The sequence below is a fragment of the Epinephelus moara genome, chromosome 16 (assembly GCF_006386435.1).
Source record: "Epinephelus moara isolate mb chromosome 16, YSFRI_EMoa_1.0, whole genome shotgun sequence".
Classification (NCBI taxonomy): Eukaryota; Metazoa; Chordata; class Actinopteri; order Perciformes; family Serranidae; genus Epinephelus; species Epinephelus moara.
In genome coordinates, this window is record NC_065521.1 from 21,237,474 (window position 1) to 21,254,211 (window position 16,738).

Genomic DNA, 16,738 nt, shown 5'->3' on the forward strand with positions numbered 1-16,738 from the left:
TGCTAAACTCAGATAGCGATCATAGCAAATATTATATGTTTTTAACATGACCATGCTAGCATACTGATGTTAGCATAAAATATCACTGTGTCAAAGTACAGTCACATAGAGCCGCTAGCATGGCTGTAAACTCTGATGAAGCTTTAGCAAAATGTCCATCAGGAAGTGTATACTTTTACACGCTTAGGCCTGTAATTTATTTCTCACACCATCTGCCATTTACTCCTCGCACACATGTTCACTCACAATTTCATGCTGTCATTTCAGATAACAGCTGTTCTATCAGCTGATTACATTCAACTAATAACATGTCAACACACCTTCATTGTTAGCCCATCATTTTGCTGCTGTTTTTCTAAATATGATTGTCTTTCTGTACTTAGTATGTTCATGCTGCTTTTGCACTCCACCTCGCCAGTCTTTGCAGATTCATCAGCCTCATTAGCCCATCAGCCACCACCACCACTACCGCCACCAGTGTCCGGACTCCATGGAGGACTTATCTTGCTGCTGCTCAGGGTGGACGCCTCTTGATTACAAAATCTCCCTGTAGATTCTAAGCGCCAGTCTTTCTGTGTATTCTCAATCATCAAAAATCATCTGTTAACCTGCAATTTGTATCAAATAGTTATCTTTACTTCATTAACCTGTCTCTCCTGACTGAAATATTGTATACTGTTCTTATTGCTAAGATTACTAGAATTTATGTATATAACAGAGTGCGCCAAGACTACAGTGCTTACCACGACTACTAGGCTGAACAGGTATCAACAAGTAGTTTCTACCCTAACCCACCATCACCACACTGAAATTTATTTATAATATTTATTTTGACAATACATATTCTGTGCAGTGTCCTATATTCTGGAATAATGATTCTGTATCAGTAGAATACCTAAAGGTGCATACGTAGGCATAATGTGTATGCCTGTGTGAATCTGTGTGTGTGTCACAGTATGAGTGCTCACATGTGACTTATAAGAACAGATTTTATTCTTCTCACTCTTTTACTGTCATTTGCACCTTAACAGTGACAATAAAAATATATAAAGTCTATATTCCATATACAGTTTATGTTTAAATGTGTAAAGCAGCTGCTGCACTGAGGCAATAGAACACTCTATCACATAAAAAGTATTACCTGCACTGTATACATCTTATGCTAAAATTAACACTGACAAACACAGAAGCCACCCACTGTATTAGCCAATCGCTGAGCATTTCTCAGTGAGCCTTACCATTTTATCATGCAGCTCCCTCCACATCTCAGCTTTATAATCAGTGCTTCCCTTCTAATGGAATATACAGCCAGTCCATCAATCCTCTCTGGGCGGAGGCTAGCTCTGGGAAATCAGGTACAGGACCGTGGGGGTTGGGAAAGTGGGAGTGTCGAGACGTCCTTGTTCAGGGGGAAACCACATACACACATTCTCTAAAACCTTTGGCACTCAGCAGTCCTGGAAGCAGATTGCGTAGCACGACTGTTAAGTCTGCCGCAAATCACGTCGCACCACAACAGAGATAAATGATACGACTTGCGAAGCAATGAGGCTGCAAGTTCATCCTCCCCGAGAGAAAGCAAGTCCAGAGGAAGTTGTGCTACCTGCGACATAGTACGAGCACTCTCTCCTGGGAAGGGTCTGCACTACAGCAGGGGATGTTACAGGGCTTGGTATAGCTTCTACGCTTCAGCACGTGCAGTGCTAGGATCCCCTTTTTGAGCTGATACGAAAAGACAAATAGTGTGATTGCAAACTTATCTGTGTCTGCTTCATTATCACTCTGAGTCAAAGAAGGTGGCAAATGTGCGTATCCAAATTATTAGAGCGCTGGGAGGGGGGATAGGGGGGTCATTGTGGAGTTAATCCTCAATGATTAAAACAAATCAGGCAGTAAAATCTCTCAAAATGAGCTGTCAGAATGCATCGTTTGATTTATGAGATGAATATCTTAAATATTAATCAGTTTACACGAGTGGAAAAGCCAACCTCCTCTATTCCACGCCACAAAGTAATCTTACATCCTTTTACTGAAGGGGTCATGTCAGGGTATGTAACAAGGCTCGGGAACATAGCGTTAAAGGTCAAAAGCAATTTGAATTTCCTCGAACATGATTGGAAAACTCAGACTGCTTGAATTTTCATTCCTATCAAATAAAACACACAATTATTCTAAGATCCGTCACGGTGCAGACACTTGTGTGGTCGACACTGATTGTGAGACATGTTGACATACTGTTGATACACTCGCTGACAAACACAGCCCAGACTGACAAACATGCTGCATCACTTCACATATAAAATGAGACAGAGCGAGGCAGAGTGCGGACTATAGACTTTACATGCTGTACTATTTCTTTAAACACAAGAGTCTATAGTGTGTGTGTGTGTATAATCACAGGGTGAAATATTCAAAACTACACCGTTAATTCCGAACCATAGAGTGGAATCAGCACCTCCTTGGCACGGCCTTGACAGAGTCTGAAGATTATGGGCTTCACCAAGTTAATATTTCTTGCAGTGCTATTTCACTGATTACGTAACCTCCTATAGGTAAGGCTGTTATTATATTCACCGCCTGTGCTCTTAAAGCTGTGACAGACAGACGTCTAGAATAGGAAAAAAAGAAACAGTAGATTTCAAGGGTGCTTTCACACCTGCCCTGTTTGGTTTGGTTCAATCGAACTCAGATTTGTTTGCACCCTAAGTGCAGTTCGTTTGGGCAGGTGTGATCACAGCAATCACACTCGGGTGTGCACCAAAACAACCAGACTGAGACTTTCTTGAAGAGGTGGTCTCGGTCTGGTTACAAACGAAATCTGGTGCGGTTTGTTTGAAGTAAGAACGTGTTCCGACCTTGATCTGAACCAACTGCAGTCACATTACGCGTTGTTTAGATTAAACAAGCATGAGCATGTTACAGTCCTGGAGGATTATTAATGTGCTCCTCCTCCTGTACTGCCTTAATATGCACATTCGGCGTATCCTATGGATCAAAACATTGTTTTCTATTTGGAGCCGCGCCTCGTTTTCAAACTGTATGGTTTGCTTAAAATGAACGATGACAGCAATATGACCAGCGCTAAAATCAGTCCATGAAGTTCTGACCAATCAAGAGGCAAGGCATTTGATCTGGTCCACTTACAAATGCTGCCATGAGAACAGGAACCAACTCTAGGCAATTATGCAAGTTTGTAACAAAATTAGTCCCTGATTCGGACCAAAGCAAGACAACTCTAGGTCTGACTGCACCCTAAGTCTGTCTGGTGTTGTCGCGGTTTACTTGAACTACAGTATGCTTGCCCAATGGCGCCAAAATGGAAGAGCCTACCCCAGCTGGTGATCAGCCGCCTGGTGACCATCATGACTTCAGCTGAATGGAGTACAAAAACTAAGTCTGAGAGGCGCCTGCAGTAAATAATCACTGTCAAGGTTTCTCATTTATTTTGAAGAACACAGTACAATGCATTGAGGTGAATATATATAAATATCAAGCCCAATTTATCCAGTAATATACAGCCTTACATTTCCCAGATTTTTAATCACAAGAGTCACACTTAACTAAATGAAGGACAACCATCTTTCTGTATTTCCAACAGTAAAAATATCTTCTGCATACTCACGGTATACACACTGACGGTTCCCTCGCTTCCCTCTATTCAGTTTTACAGACCTTTCCTTGCAGAGTCATATAGAAAAAAACAAAACAAAGCTTGTCTCTTCATAACAATGACAGGAAAATGACAGGCACCACACTGTGCCTGCAGCACAGTTCAATTTTTTTCTATTTGACCAAAGACAAGAGTGTCACCACTAACGATGGTTAACACACAGACATCAGGCGTGCCTGTTTAAAATGCAGTTACCATGGGAACCCTAGCCTAACATCGTCTGTCAAGCATATCAAAATAAGATAAAGAAAAAGACAAAAAGAGAGAGAGAAAGAAAGAGAGAGAGAGAGAACAGCCTGCAGGAATTTTTTTGCTAGTTCACACACACACACACACACACACACACACACACACACACACACACACACACACACACTAAGATAGAAGAAGAGGTGAACAATCACACGGCATTGTGCTGAAAAATGTGACAGTTCATGTAGAGGTGGGCACACTGAAGTGACACGGTGGTGAGGAAGAGGATGACCAAAAATTTCAAGTGGGATTTCAGCCTTTAGTCTGCTTTGTAATGCCCTGCCATGTACACAAAGGGTTGGTGCAAACAGAGATGGAGATGTTATGTGTGTCACAGAGGAATGACAAGATTATATAAGATTATTATTTAAACATATTAGCCATACGTCCTTTGGGGAGGATTATTTCTTGCTCACAAAGGTGGATATTCAAACCAAACATACAATATGTGATGTACCGTATAGCTGTCAGGGTAAAAATGGTGAGATGGATTCTCTTTTATGGGAGACATCCTTCTTATGACCTTTACTGCACTGTAAATTATCACAATAGAGTCTCTATTCAGGATATGTGCGGTGATATTGTGCCATAAGTCTTCAAATGCAGGGATTGTAAATGGAGAAAAACGTCCCCATATCTGCTCATAACTTAACACTCTGTCTTCACTGGTACTTTGAAAATCAGTCAGGAAGATGCAAAGTTTTACAGCATCAACATGAAGTGCTCCACACAGAAGCTGCCAAGTAATTAGTGACTGATGAAATATCAGCCAGACGCCAGAAAAAAAGTTGGCATTGCATGTTTCTGCAAACCACAAATACATCACATTTGTACACTTCATGTCAAGGTTTCTAAAGCGATGTAACGTATTAGCTGCCTTTGTCATCTGGAGCAGTGGTTCCCAACTGGTGGGTCACGGTCCAAAGGTGGGTCGTGGGTTTGTAAAAAACACACTTTACTTTGAAGTTCAATCAATATCAGGCAGTTTTTATTATGATGTGCCGGTTCCTGCGGTAGAATGAGTTAATAACAGGAAGCTATTTAACAGAGACAGCAAACTAGCTCAACGTCATGGCCAAACCCAAGTATGATGCTGAATGTATTAAACTGTGTGGACCTTGAGCTAATGACTAAGGAGAAATCTGGACCCCTGTGGCTGGACCAGTTGGGAACCACTGATCTGGAGGTTGGGGGGATTGTGGACGGCGCAACACTTAGGTAGGATGCCTACCAGACCACTGCAGACCACAGTTCAAGACCAACAAATAAGAACACCAGTTGTGATTAAGCACGCCATTGCTGTATTTCCAGCTGCTTTTCACTCTCCAAATGTGGGTGTTTTATAACGACCCATCACCGTTTTTCGAGCGGCTTTTAGGCACGAAAAGAGATTGGTTTTTACTGAGACATGGCTGTTTTATCTGCTGGGATAGTGGCATGAAAAGCATTTGTCTTTCACCAAGACATCGCTGCTTTTACTGCCGGGATTGTGCGATTAATACTGGGCATTTTAAGTCAAAACATCATCTTTTTCTAACCATAACCAAGTGGTTTTGTGCCTAAACCTAACCAAAGCTTAACCACAGCATTGCTGTTTCAATGTATCCGCTATATCATTGGTTCCCAATACGTCCAGCCACGGGGTCCAGATTTCTCCTTAGTCATTAGTTCAAGTGCCACACAGTTTCATACATTCAGCACCATACTTGTGTTTGGCCATGTTGTCGAGCTAGTTTGCTGTCAAGTTAGCCTGGAAATCCAGACTCAAATCTAGAAAGATTTTGAGTCTGGCCCTCACGATACACCCTTCCTACCCAAGGGGCGGCACTAACTGAGGCATATTAAACGCTGCCTCATGCAATTGGATAGCACGATGGCCAATCAGAGCAAAAAACAAGGTGACGTATTCATTGCACTAAGCCCCATTTGTTTGCCGACCAGTGGGGCTAACTGATATATTATCCTTCCTGGAAGCAAAAGTTTCAAGGGCAGTCTTCTGTTCCTCTCTCAAGGAAAAAAATAAGTGTAGTTGGCTTAGCATTTCTTCCAAAGCTAAACTGAATGGACGCGGTCCTTCGGCAGCTGCCATTTTGGCTGTTTACTTTTCGACTCCTACGGCACAGCACTGTCATCATCATGTTACGTCCGCCCAGAGCCCGCCTCTGTCAGATAGACTGATCTGATTGGTCCGATGGCGATTCAGCAGGCTCTGCCTCGTGCAGTGCAATTTCGAATTTGCTAGGGGCGGGGCATCTGGATTTCCAGGTTACTGTCAAGTAGCTGTCTGATAGAAACGGCACTTCAAAATAAAAGCTCTGTGCTGGAAATTCACTGTACTTACAAGTACAGTGTGCTTTTTACAAATCTGACACATTTGTAAGTCACTTGCGGTCCATTCAGAATGGACCCTTGACCCACTTTTGGGCCGCAAACCACCTGTTAGAAACCACTGCATTACATAATAATACGCAAATGTAGCGTATCTGTGGTTTGCAGACAATGCCAACATTTTGTTTCTCACGACTGGGTGGGAAATAATCTTTTTTTTTAATCATTTTTAGCCCATGAGGATTGTTACATTTGTTCAGACCTGCTCATCTGATCACTTTAATTCAGTTTACTCAGTCATTCGAACTAAACTGATCACAACTTCATTTTCAAACTGCCTTAAGTTTTGTTTTCAGTCGAAGGCAAACTTCATTCCTATGTATTATTTTGCCCTCAGCGATCGCACTCATTGCCTTCAGAAAATTGACTTTTTCTAGGTTTAAATTGACACACACACTCGTCTTATTATTGGATTTAATTTGTGGTTTGGCATTTAATGATGCCAATAAGACATGTCAAACTGAGTTACCAGTCATAACTTCAATATGATGTCAGATTGCCAGAAAATGGGATGTCTCGCCGAGTTAGGCACAGCATCCCACAACACATCATTTGTGATGATAATGCAAAAAGTGACAGTGTATTACACGCTGTTATCTTTAATATGCCTTTGAAAGCTCCTCTCACTTCTAAGAGACCGCGAGTTTATCTTGTGGAGAATTCCAATTTGGCTGTGAACAGACCACTGGCCCTGCTTCAATGAGCTATTACAAATCGATCATGGGATGACTCGGAATAGGACTCGAGGGAGAATTGTATCGAAGTGTGCAACCTTAAACAAGCAAGCACACTGAATTTACGCACACAGAAACGTGGACACATAAAATGCATCCTGCAGCCGTACAACATGTGATCTAACCTTTACCCTTATGGCGCACGTTTGCCTTGGTGACAGATTGCACAGAGGTTACACATCGACCGAAAGGTAATGGAGTCGCCGCCTGTGAACACCATGTGCATATCCGCCATGTAACCTTGCTAGTTCCTTCCTGTTTTAACTCAGGAGTTTGCTTGGCTGTCTGTTTCATCTTACCTGTCATAGATAAGAGCAAATTGCTCTGTGGGAAATGTAGCATGTAATTCCATTATTGAATTACCTGCAGTGAGACTCCTTGATCCACCTTGACAACAGCCGGGAAAACAAGTATTCAATATTTTTCTCCTGTAAGTGTTTAACACAACATGCATCCACACAAAGAGGCTTTGCCTTTTAAAGTGAACAAGAAAAGGGGCGTCACAGAGGAGCAGCACACTGCTTATAGTTGCACCATTGTAATGCACACCAGGGAGGCTGGAAGTGGAGCAGGTGAAAGAATGAGAATGAGACTGGAGGATGCATGGAGGGACAGAGGCACGGATGGACAGATGGATGGATTTTTAGATCTAATTTGCCCCCTCCCTGACTCTGCCTCCACAAATTCAGAGTCTGGGAGTTACTGTAGCCTGTGGCATGGCTGCAAAGGAGCCAGATACTCGAGGACTGACAGTCTGCGTGAGTAGGATGAGGGTGAACAGAAGGATGCATTACTGATAATGGTAACTTTTACAGTCTGACTTGTCTGGAGGTGTTGAAATAAAAGTTGCTGAATGGTGCAATTATGTAGATTTTTCCTGGATTGCACTTTGCTTGTTGGTAAACTCTTTGATGTTTTGTTCTGTGCAGAACTTTTACTGCAGTGCCTGAGTTATTTGTTTCTGTCCCCAGTATGTGGGAGGATGCTTTATAGTTTTATGTTTCCTGCAGACTGCTGTGTCGGCAATAACTGTCAAAAATCTAATATGAAATTCATATTTGTTTATAGTTTACATAATATCTCATTTTAATTCAAAGTGTCTGCTATTTTAGGGAGAGAAAGAATCATGTGGCAATGCATCCTAAAATCATTAGTGTGTGATTTTAGTTTTCAGCTAGAATATAGTTGTGCGTTGCAGCTTTAAAAATGTAGGATATTTGAAACACTCTGCAAAGATGCTCAGATGATTTATTATGGACAGGCAATTACCTGTTTCCTAATTAACACATTTATTAAATATGACAGAGGAAAGCAATCTGATAAACTGGATCAAGGCCAGTTTATGTATCTCTTCAAATACATGTTAAGTTTCTTTAAAAAAAAAAAAAAAAAAAAACCTCCTTTCATTCTGGTTCCAGAGCATTTCCAGTTTAATAGCTCACTTTCTCACATTGCAATTCACACACTCAGGAGACCTTCCCATCGCCGAGGCGCCCACGCCTGCCCCCTCTGCCACACCCGCGACAACACACTCCGTCTTCAATTAGCTCATTATCTTTCAGCATCAGCTGTTAGCCTATAGCTCCACATAGAGAAAACACAATCCTCACACACACACCGGCATGTCCGAGAATAGCTCAGAACAATTGTATGTGGGCTGGATGTCTCCAGAAACAGGTCTGATCAGGCGCAATGTGATCCAGTAAGACGATAAGAAAGGTGCACCTGCTGACTCTTTCTGCCTACTGGGCCTCGATTTGCACGGAATAAAGGATGCCCTGATTCTGTGCAGCTTATTAAAACCAGCCTGCCGACCATATTGGTCGGATTAAAGCTCTGTGGCAACACCCTCCCCATCCGTCCATGACACTTGAAGCACAAAGCGGTGTCTTTGCAGCGCATGCAGCGCACGGTTTTTGTGTCAAAGCATGTCACCGGTGCGAAGATGCTCTCCGCTCCATGCCTACAATGTCATTTCCGAACAACCGGCATATGCAGCATGCACCTGTTCCGCTGTCACCGTATCAGACAAACAAAACACAACAGCATACCTGTCCTGTCAGGTCCGGGGTGTCAAGCTTCAGTCCGGATTGTGATCATTGAGATCGCAGGAAATTTGGAAGACGGACGCCGCCACCGCCCCGGAGCGCCTTTCCTCTGGCACGGGAGGTGTAGCCCTGCAGGCTGGGACGGCAGACAGGCACAAGCCGGCAGGGATGCTCACGGTCGGGGAAGGGCTAGGAGGAGAGTAGAGGGGCGTTTTCACCGTGTAAGCGAGGGAACTCCTAACGTCGTGCGTGATATGTGAGGACCGCTCCGCTTATGGCACGCAGCGCCTCTTACCACTTGCTTTACTGATTTTCGGGTCATCTTTTCACACCGTAAAGCGCAGTGTTTAGAGGGTTAAAAAAGATGCTGTAACGCACATGGAGTCTTATAGCCTTGTTTCACTGCCAGCTAAACACATTTAAACCCACTTATAATCAGGCCTATTGTCATTTCTTTAAGACACAACTTGAATAGATTTAATAAACATCGTCTCTTGGATGAGTTTTCTGCGCTGGTAAGAAGGATTCCTGATTGACAATTGCATGTCTAATCGTATATTCAAATTCAAGTACCCACCTCCTTAAAATGAAGAGGGGAGGACACCTGCTGAGCTGCTGCTCCAGAGCTTTTAGCACTGCTGCAGCCTGTCTGTGCCAGAGCGCCCTCAAATGCCATTTACGCATCTGTCAGTTACTGAAACGCCAAATGCACCATTAATTGCAAATCAATGCTCGTGGCTTTGCATGAAACTAATGGAAAGTGTTACTGATAATTGTTGGCAAGAGGATGGATTCAGGCCCAATGAGGCAATGTCAAATTAAACTTTTGTCTTGCTTTGATCATAACTGAGAAAAACAGATTGTAATATATGAGAGTTCTGGTATGTAATGATAAATGTACACTTTCTGTGCTGCTGGAAAAGAGCTTCTTTAGCCAACCAATATGTTATCACACATCTAACAAGATTTGACCCCTGACACATTTCACATTCACAGACATGTCTTTAACTCAAGCATTAAGAGGAAAAAGAAATGGTCATACTGTTCCCTGCATAGCAAGGAGCTCGCTGAATCGATGAAGGCTAAGTGGGTGATGTATTGCATTGGTGACTCATAGGAACCTTCTGTGCTGAACGCCCTCTTTGGCTTTCACGCACAAGTGTTCTGTTCAAATGCAAATATGCATACAGAAAAAATCAATTCCCGTCACGCTTCAGAGGGTCTCCTTCAGTTGCTTACAGGATATGCAAAAAAAAAAAGAGCAGCCGAGTGACTTCATTGCCATATGGGGAAGATTTCTGGAGCGTAAACGCATACTATATATAGGATGTGTCTTAATTTATTATCCCTGTAATGATGCTGAGTAAATTGAATATATGATACCCTTATTAAAATCATTCAGGATGTCAATGTAACATGTACTTGTGAAAACAAGAAGCCAAAATCACTCCAAATAGTTGTGAGGAGGTTTCTCCACATGGTGGCGACCATCTACCACCATCACAACTATGAGAACAGTGTAACGTACTGTACAGCCTGCACATGCTTCACCCCAACATGATGAAGACATCAGTTTTCACTCAGCAATTCATTTGCTTTGCAATTGCATACTTAAGTATATAATTACACATGTCTGCTGGTAGTTTCAACACTGACGCCATCATCAGATTCCAATACATGGCTTATGTGGCTCCAAGATGTCTCACATGTATTATCACATTTGCAGTTATTACCTCTGCACACTGAGACTGAGCAGGGTCATAAATCTTTTTACCGCCTCACTATATACCTTACAATGCTGTCATATTTGTATTTCCTTGAGGCAAACACAAAGATGAAATATTTCTCTGAGGAGTTTAAGGTTGGGACCAAAGGTGAAATCATGTCATCACCATGTCCTGCACATCTTTGATTTATATTTACATCATTTTTTTAAGAGAATTGAACACCTCGCTTTTGTTGCCGCAAGTCAAAGAACTTTATGGTTCATATGTTTGGTTTTTTCAAAATACAGCTTTTCACTGACATTTCATCTCAAGACAACTTGGTATCTGACCGTTCAAAAAATCTTAATTGTAAAACATCATATGGAAATTCAATGGAATATTTTATACAATGTAGATAAATGTTTGAATCATTTAAAGCTCATTCAACTCAAATTTTCTTAAGACCCTTGTTTTTATAGTTTGAAAACAATAAACATACACAGTATACATAAAACTTACTGTGTGACCTCAATCCATGTTTAAGGGTGAGTTCGGCATTTTTCATCCTGGATCCTATTTTCCCTTTTTTCCCCCCATTGGTCTGAGTGACTAATGGGAACAACAGTTTTTGAAACTACTTAAGATAATAAATCTTTACTTCAGATTTTTATACCTTAAGTACTAGTGTTAAACACGGCAGCATAATGCACATTTTATTTTTTATTTTAATGCACATTTAATTTTATTTATTCTTCTTTTTTCATACTCTTATTCTTACTTCTTATAATTCTCTATTCTTTACATTGGAGCAATTGTAATGAATCATAATTTCCCCCCAGGAGATCAATAAGTTATTTCTGATTCTGATTTCTGATTTTCTGAAAGCGGTCCAGTACTGAGCAAGACCTCTGCAGACCATAGCTGCGAAACAGGCTGAAATGTAAACACTCAGGGCATGTTCACACTTTCAATTTACATCAACTGAAAGTTCTTGTTTTTGCCACTGACAGGCTCAGATTATTACTATGAGTGTCTTACAACATTTTGAAAAGGATCCCTACAGAGATAGACCTTTCTGTTAGAGAGTAAAATCCTTTTTGTTTAATCTGGAACAGCCCCGAAATCATTAACGCCAAACCCGCCAGACTCCGTTTAAATAAACAGACTGTTTATTTAAACGGAGTCTGGTGGGTTCAATCCCAGGAGGGAGCCCTTCTGTGCAGAGTTTGCATGTTCTCCCCGTGTCAGTGTGGGTTTTCTCCGCGTACTCCGGCTTCCTTCCACAGTCCAGTGACATGCAGGTTGGGGATAGGTGAATTGGTGACCCTAAATTGCCCGTAGGTGTGAATGTGAGTGTGAATGGTTGTCTGTCTCTATGTGTCAGCCCTGAGAGGCTCCAGGCTCCAGCTCCCCCGCGACTCTCAAGAGGATAAGCGGTTACGAAAATGGATGGATGGATGATTGTTTCATTCAAAGTCAACAGAAAACAAAATAAAACTGACAAAAAACACCTTGGTTCAGCTTTGCACTGTTCCCACAATCACTAACTCCATATGAAAATGTGCTCGCTCTGTATGCTTACCATAATATTGTCATACACTTAGAATAACAATCTTTGCCTGTCAGTGGCAAAACCAAACATTTTAAGTAGATATATAGTGATGGTGCCAACAAAGTGGTTACACTAGGCCCGTTTCCACCGCAGGAACTTCGGGGTAATTTTACGGGGCCGGGGCCGTTGGTGCGTGTCTCCACCGCAGGAACCACCCCCGAAGGACAGAGTTCCGGAACTTTTACGGGGGCTAAACAAGTCCCTGCCTCGGAGTAGGTACTCAGAACGGCCCCGAGAAACTCCTGGCTGGGGCTTGGGGATTACTTGGTGCTGATTGGATATACTCAAGGCGGGATGTGACGTTTTGTAATTAATAACATGGTTATCGTAGATTAGCTGGGCTAACCGTTAGCTGTTAGCGGTGTCTGTAATAACTCAATAAACGGTCCGTGAAAAAAATATTTTTTCCAGCGGATATCTTAGTTACAACATGATTGAGCTAGCAAAGCAGTTTTGTGTTGCTATGTGTGGTATTTATTCAGTTTTGGGAAATCACGATGTCTAGAAAGCATCAGCTGACAGGGACAGCTAACAGCAGCAGCAAAGCTAACATCAGGACGTCATCTGTTAAAAGCCTCCCGTTGTCGGATACGACATGAAACTACTCCAGTTAGCTCAATCATGTTGTAACTAAGACATCCGCTGGAAAAAATATTTTTTTCACGGGCCATTTAGTGAGTTATTACAGACACCGCTATCGGCTAACAGCTAACGGCGTCCCTACGCCGCTACGTCGCCCCGGTCAAAATGGTCGCGCAACAATTACGTCACATCCAGAGCCCGTAACTTTACAGGAACCATCCTCGTACTCCGCTCTCTCAGTGGAGACACGGCGGTTGAGAGGGCCAAGCAAGAGGACGTTCCTGTAGTAGTTCCTGCCCCCCAAACAGTACCAGGAACTTCTTCAGTGGAAACGGGCCTGCTGAAGCCTGTTTTACTGGTGCGATCCGCAGCAGTCTCATTCAATACTGGACCAATATCAAAACTTATTTGTCCTATTTGTCATGTAAATACAAAAACATGAAAATTGGGTTCAGGTTGAAAAGTACTGAACTTACCCTTTAAATTAATCAGTATTATTTCTCCTGGTACAAATGAAAACAGTACATAAAATACAGTACAGCGCCTACCAAAGAACACAAATTAGTAGTACGATATGTCACTGGAAACAGCTCGATGAGTTGTCTTTGTATTAATTCTGGTAGTAATTCTGTAAGATCTTTGTGTCAAATGAAAAACAGACCCTCAAACTGAGAAACTGTGAATGGAAAACAAATCTGTTTGTAATGTGAGTCAGTTTGATTCAACAGTTTATTGAACTTGGCTTATCGCAGTTGTTCTTCACAACTCATGAGCCGATGCTGAAGTAATTACTCAAGTTCAGTTGAGTTAACTCACATTTGAAGGCAGTAATGGAACTTCTGCTTTTAATTTTAACCACCGCAAAATGTTTTAGAGAGTGAAAATGCTGGAATACATATTGTAAAAGGGTTTATGTTTTAGAATCTTAGGGAAAAGTGTTAACCTTATTATTCATGTTCTACAGTACTTTCCAAGTGAAGTGAAGTGATACAATTGTAAGTCAAAAACCACGTCTCCATGTGCTGAATATAGGCCAATTACAACAGAACAATGGCTCAAATAATACCAAATGCACAACTGTGCTTTGAATGTTGCAAGACAGTGGTGAATCAAAGCATCTCTCTGTGGTCTAGCAGTTCATCAAGCACACCAAAAGTGAACGTCGTAAATGTTTAGTGATGGGAAACAAAAGTGCTATTCTGTTTGTCAACTCCTCATTTGCGAGATAAAGGGCACATTTAGTTAGCTGAAAGTTTTATGACTTTGCTTTTATCTGCCCCTTTGTATCCTGTAAAGTACAGCACAATAACAGACTGCAAAACAAAACCCAAGACAGAAGACCTGGACCACATGGGTTTCTTTATGATTGACAGCTTGAGGACACTCAACTTAACTTATTACCTGAAGGGTCAAGGATTAAAAAACACGTGAAAGTTACCATTGAAGTTGGCGCCCAACGCCAGCGACATAGTGGGTACCTGACAGGGTAAAACAAATGAAGCTCTAGCGAAAGTTCAGTCAGGAAGATATTTTGCGTGCTAGGTCTTTAAAATATTTCTCATAACATCTTCCATTCACTCCTTGCACGTGCAAGGTAACCTGTGTGTTGGTTGTGGACGTTCTGGGACATTGTGTGAGGTTCTGCCTGTTACATGCATTGTCTTCTTTCAAAATACACTTCTGTTTTCACAGGAAATTTAACATTTTCATACAGTCTCTTTCAAAATAAATGCACAATGTTGGTACAACACCGCAAATTGACATATTTTTTTCCTTCAACAACAAGCGCATGTGGTTGGGTTTAGGCAACAAAAACCCGTTGTTGGGTTTAGGCAACAAAACAACAGGATTTGGCTTTGGAATCTTACAGGACGCTCTCTTGGGTGAAAGTTGATGTTTGTTGGACCCATCCACCTCTTCTCCCACCCGCCCCAGCCGGGCTTTTGCTGTCTTAACTTTCATCCTTGTCCTTCCACGTTTCCCCTTTTTTCGTTGGTTTCTGACGCTGCAAGTAACCGCCCAAGCGCCAGATTTTGACGATTTCGGACTGAGACGAGGTGCTATCATCTCACTGCTTCTTGTTTTAAATATGGTTCCCTTTCTGCTCGTAGTTCTCTCATGCTGCAGTTGTGCATATCCTCCACCTTCCCATCACCGCTGAGTCTCGTAGAAGACTGAGTCGCAGATTCATCAGTCTCAGAGTCATCAGCCACCAGGACCACCAGTGTCTAGACTCCATGGGGGCTTTATCTTGCTGCTGCTCAGATGCGGCGCAAACAAATCTCCCTCAGGTGTCCAAGCTCCAAACACTTTCTGTCAAAATATATTCATCACATCATCTGTTACTCTGTACACTTCCAATCTGTATTGAACAATCATCTTTATTTCATTCACCTGGTCTCACTTGTTGAAATGTATTACTCTGGGTAATCATTTAACCTTTTCAGAATCCATTTATGCTCCAAACACACTCAAAATATGCACATTATAATGATGGATTTCTACCCTAAATGTACTCATAAATCATTGCTTGAGTATGTGTCATCAGCTTGTTGGTCTAATGGGCCATGAGTGAAGTATGAGGTATGTGTGTGCGTAGTATGAGTGTTGTCAGATGTATTATCAGTGAGAATGCTTTATTTTCCCCCGACCTCACACTTGTCTCCCAAACATGCTGATTGTCATTTCCTAGTCTGACAGGCTGTATATTATGAGACACTGCAGTATGTCTTCATACCCAGACCACCAACCTGCTAACTTCGTGTGACCCCTCTCCACCAGGGCTTTGTTCAGTTTAGGCCGGGCCAAAAGCACAGCGAGCATCATGGCTACTTTCCATGGCCATACAGGCAGATACATTTAACATCTGGATCTCAGTGAAATATTGTGCTCCTATAGAGCTATGTAAGCATTTTGAAATCTGTACGTGGCTTCTCTGGCTTGTATTACTGGAAGACGTGAGCTCCCAAGAATTTCATCCATCCGCCATAAACTGAGCTTAATGGATGAAAACAGAAAGTGCTCGTGTTGCTGACAATGATTAAATTAAACCACAATCTGCTGAACTTAATTGACTTAAATGGCCTGTTGTCAGTGCTATAGAGGAAAATGATTTTTACATTATTCAGTGAAACCACTTGAATCATAAGGAGAATAGAGGGCTCCGCTTAGGCTCAGTAGGATCAAACTGTGCTTAACACATCTGCTGTTCGTGCCTCATTTCACTGAATACAACCTGGACACGGATAGAGTTCAACTCTTCCTCTATGCCAAGTCTAACCCAGGTGAGGATGAGATAAAATACTAGACAGAAAAATGGAAAATTAGGAATTCTACCTGCTTTATGTAACCCCCGGGACAGCCCTCAAACTCAGAGGCAATGATTGAGATGAACATATTTTGGCAATGTGCACTGAAGCAGTAAAAGTAAGTGTGGTAGGAGCAGGTGTTCTGCTCAGTTTCCAAGTTATGCATCCACTTGTACTCTTTCCGCGCGTCTTTGACCTAGAAATTGAGAGGCATTTTTCACTTGATGAGATGAGAAGTCGCCTAGTCACTTTACTGAATGCTTGATTAATCTGCTAAAAGGCATCAAATGGGCTGAAATGTGTTCAGTAAGTGCATGCTGTCACTGATTGTTGGAACTATTAAAGGTCATATCAAAGGCTGAAAAAGGGAACTAATAGTTTTAATGTGTGTGTGTGTGTGTGTGTGTGTGTGTGTGTGTGTGTGTGTGTGTGTGTGTG

At 42.0% G+C, this 16,738-nt stretch overlaps 1 protein-coding gene across 2 annotated transcripts in view; it reads right to left on the reverse strand.

Moving 5' to 3' along the window:
• Nucleotides 1-9,350, reverse strand: part of si:dkey-178k16.1 (band 4.1-like protein 1) — a 60,609-nt gene extending 51,259 nt beyond the window's left edge. For both annotated transcript variants that reach the window (XM_050065620.1, XM_050065619.1), the window contains exon 1: nucleotides 9,096-9,350. The gene's annotated coding sequence lies outside the window, so the exon portion shown is untranslated. The remainder of the gene's footprint in view (nucleotides 1-9,095) is intronic.
• Nucleotides 9,351-16,738: the final 7,388 nt, after the last annotated feature.